Consider the following 4759-nt stretch of genomic DNA (forward strand, 5'->3'; position numbering starts at 1 on the left):
CTAAACGGCTGGATGTAATCTGTAGTTGTGAACAAGCTAGGGCGCTCCGACTATAATACCACAGAGTTGAAGGTGCAAGAATAGTACTATATACATTGCTGCCATTTATCTGACCAGATCCTGTTTACAGGGTATATGTAATGGAACCCTCGGCTAAGTCTGGGAAGTGGACCGGAGTGAATCGGTCAACTAGTCAGAGAGCTACTAAGATGTGACATCTTCGACAAAGGCCGCAGGTAACTGGACGTTTTCGCAAAAAGATATAGTATCGAATGTCAAAGAATCTCTATGAAAGACTAATGCATTTGCACTCACTCTACAATAACTAAAAGAGTGTAAAACTCTGAGAAACACTGTCATGGAAGCCAATGGATATTACAGAGTGTTACAACTGGGACCAGGAATTTGTCATAGTTGAGAAAATAATTCCCAATACTGAAATAGTAACTGATACCCTGTTACTCAGAGCAATCAAGGGTTGCTGACTGAGGGATTATTTGTTGGTCTGGTAAAATTACTACCTCTAAAGTAACAGGATGTTATATGGAAGATATCTGTTGGTTGAAACTGGAGTTAAGAAGGTTAAAGGTTGGCAAGCTTGGAAGGTTGATATTATGACTACCTCTGCGGATACAACCCACAGATGAAACTGATCATTTTATTTATGAAGGAAGACAATTGGGGACAACTTAGTTCGATTTGAGAACTGGGCCATAAGTCCAGTGACTCTAAAGATCGGATAATTACTATTGGGAACAGCACATTCCGTAATCAGCAAAATAGTAATTACCGAAGAGGTTGTGTTGGTTTTCAGAGTCTTCAGGTGTTTGCACCGGTGAAGAATACCCTACATTATAAGTTATAACTAAAGAGATATAGAAATTGTATTATAGATACATGGAGTCTGAGAACACTAGGATGCAGAATATAAATATAGAAGTGCCTGCCAAGCTTCTGGACATTATCAAGCAATGGAGAAGAGACTATAACAATATAATATTGTTTTTACGATTCTAGTCTACTTTACCCACTTTAAATTACTCTTAGTAGTTATAAACCAAACAAGTATAGTTCGAGCCTTCCTAGACAATCTCTATCTACAGTAATGAATCATAGTTGAAGTAGACACTTCTGAGTCTATACTACTGTCTGCGCCTAACATTAACCGAGTGCCAGTACTAGTTACAATAATGGAAAATGGCTTGGAAAACATACTTGCTATATCTATTCCCAATACTAGCCAATTTTTAAAGTATCCGGAATTCTGGTAGTATAAGGTATCAGCCCGTGGTGTAAGTGGTTCCTTGGCAGACATGTGTCACTTAGGCAGTTGCTATATACTAATCTTCATTGCATGTAATATTTCTCTCCTCCTACCTACCGCAACCATGATCTCTGCAGGGCATTCAAGGGGTAAGTGAGCAATATCTACTATTTGTAATTAATATGCTAACATTCGAGTTCTTACAGGAAAGAAAATAACACCGCGCAGACGTGCAGCGATTATTACCATGTGTGAGCTCGGCTATAAATTTAATGAAATAAAAACGCGTACCAGTGTTGCTATTTCCACAGCAAGTGATATCCACGGTCACGCAGTAAAGAATGCTACCGCAAAATGACAGGCCACGCTCTCCGGTACTTAGCCAGCAATACCACCTCGTGCTCAGCTAACTGTACCCAGACCAAGGGCCGAGAGTCCATACTCCCACCCAGAGTCAAGCCTGTATGAATGGACCCCTGAATTTGGAGTTTCTGAGAAGGGAGGGCAAGTGGTAGTGGTAGTAAAGAATGAGGAGGCAGTAGAGGAGGCAGTGGAGGAGGTAGCAGAGGAGGCAGCGGAGGAAGAAGTGGAGGAGGCAGTGGAGGAGGAGGCAGTGGAGGAGGCAGCAGCGGAGGAGGTGGTAGCAGAAGAAGTGGTAGCGGAGGAGGAAGAAGAGGAGGAGGAGGAAGAGGAAGCTGGGATAGAGCAGCTGGGAAGGCAGAATATGCCAGCGGGTGCTCAGATATACAATAAGAATAATATTTCACTACTTGAACTGTTATCAAAAGACTGTTTGGATAAGAAATCACACTCCGGACAACCAAAAGTTTTAACAACTATGGAAATCGGTCACCTTATTTTTACGGTAAAGTGGGATTTTCATACTCGACGGATGTGCCTTGTCGATATTCGGAGAGAAGCTGGATTATCACATGTCAGTGATACTACGGTATAGAAAGCTCTATGGTTCTGCGGTATTAAATCCTATAAGGAGCTGTTTAAGTTTATTTTGAAAATTGAATACAAAGTTGTAAGACTCAGATACTGCTTAGAGAGAAAGGACTGGAGCATGGAAGAATAGAAAGATTATGGATTCACTGACAAGATGTCAATTGAGGTTGGCGGTCTTTTTGGAATAAATCTTGTTTGGTGCGATAAATCTGAAAAGTGGCATGATGACTGTGTTGGTTGTGTCAAGAAGCAGGAAGAGAGTGTGATGTGTTGGGGAATGATAGGATGGGGATGGAAGGGTCCTCTTTATGTCTGGGAGGTGGAGACTGTGGAGGAAAAAGAGGAGGCTCTTTTAGCTATTACCTTATTGGAGGAAGGATGAGTTATGGAAGAAAAAAAACTGAATGAGGAATGGAAAGCATCAGAAGAGTGGGAACAGCTTCGGGCCTTGGAGCTGACAGCTTTCAGCACTCAACGCTATGCTGAAAAACATTACAATGTACTAAAGCAGCAAGTTCCACAAACTCATTGGGGTAAAAAATTCAAACTTGATAAATACAGATACAGAGAAGGAAAGAGAGTTGATTCTTAGCATTATGTGAAGTGTGTGGCACGCCTACTCCTCTGGCCAGCATGCCGAGAGCAGATACAACAGAATGCAAACTTTGTACTCATGGAGGATAATGCACTAGCACATGACTCTATTTTTACAAATAGACAACGTGTAAAGAAAGGGATTCAGAAGCTTGATTGGCCACCTAATTCTCCTGATTTCAATCCTATTGAGCATATCTGGACTTTAATGAAAAGTCGAATTCAAACCTGCCGGGGCCATGAACGTATCACCTCTCAACAACAAATGAAACAAGTTCTTCAGGAAGAATGGGATAGGATATCAATTGATGAAATCAATAAGGAAGTAGCTAAACTACCTAGTATTATGAGTAAATGTATCAACCTATATGGAGGAAATATATATCATGCTTAACTCGGTGCAGGCTGATAGGATGCAAAGTGGAACGATCTTAGTGGCAATTATCATTAATTAATATAAAGAATATACTGTACTAGGCTGAGATATACTTGGAAGTACCAATTTATTTACTTAATACAATTATCTTTATGGTTAGTAGAGGCTTTGATGGCCTCATATTCTTCTGGTATGAACGGTCTAGGTGACTCATGTATAAGTTGTATTTTGGTTTGACTTGGCAAGTCACCTACATTCCGGAGACTTTAAAAATTGGCTAGTACTCTATATCTCTGCTCTACATAGTAGGATAATTCCTAAAGTCTTGTAGTAAGTTTAAAGTGTGAGATATATAAGAATATTATTAATATTAGATACGTAACTGTCAGGTCTATCCTATTGGGCCCTACTTTATATGGACTCTTTAGCAAAAAATGTAAATAAATATCTTACCTATCAACCGGTTGTTAATAAAGATTTCCCAGATCATAGATTAAAGCAAAGTTATCTGGCTGGCCAGTCTAGGATAGCAGCAGCTTTTGAGCGTATACTAATACCTAGCATTTGGGTTAATAGTGATATTTTCAAAGAAATGATGGTTTGGTGAATTTATATTACCAATACATCCTTTTTTGTTGTTGAAAATCCTATCTTTCACATTCTATTAACCAATCTTCTTGCATAAGTAAGTAACAATTGCTTATCATAATTTATATTTTAAAAATCTATATTTATATAATTATAACAGAGGTTAACATAAGTAAAAATAAGTAACAAATCTTGACTCTTGGAGTCCTAGGCTATATGCTTTCTAAGACTAGTACCACAATTATCAATTAGTTTCTTACCTTACATCTCCCCTCCATTAAAACAATTAGCATATATTTTAGGACTAGGAATATTTGAATCTATTTAACAATTAACCAATAGACCTCACCAAACCACTGCTCATTTCTTGTTGTGGTTTGCCATTAGGCCATGGCGAAGGGAGAAATTATGTCAGTAACATTAGAATTTCGCCGATTTTCTGGCTCTCACAGTGGAATAAATATTACTGAAAATGTGATGAAAGTTTTAGACACTTATGAGATTGCTTCTAAAATGGGATATATCACTACTGATAATGCAGTAAATAATGATGGCGCATTGGTTGAGCTATCCAGGATCTTGACTTTTCAAAATATTTAATTCAAGTCTGAAATCATACATCTATAGTATTTTGGTCATATAATAAATCTTATAGTAAAAGTGTTTTTATGGAGTTCAGATTAGGAGAGTTGTGAAAAAGAAGTTAGCAAGTAGGTAGAGTATACTATAGAACATGAAAAGTAAGCAAAGAAGGCTGTGTGAGGAATACCGGCATCCGATACCTAGGAACCACTCTAAGTAGGTAACTCTATACGGAATCGGAATCTCAAGTTTCCAACACCCCCTGCAGCCCCCTTATGGGGCCTGCACATTATCACACATATCTATCACAGTTGAATTCTGTAACTATATAATGACAAAGTTGAAGGTATCAGAATAACACTATAAGCCAAGGTTCGCGCCCCAAGTCAACCGCCATCAGCAGA

The sequence above is a fragment of the Tuber melanosporum genome, assembly GCF_000151645.1.
Source record: "Tuber melanosporum whole genome shotgun sequence assembly, scaffold_156, strain Mel28".
In the NCBI taxonomy this organism is placed as follows: domain Eukaryota; kingdom Fungi; phylum Ascomycota; class Pezizomycetes; order Pezizales; family Tuberaceae; genus Tuber; species Tuber melanosporum.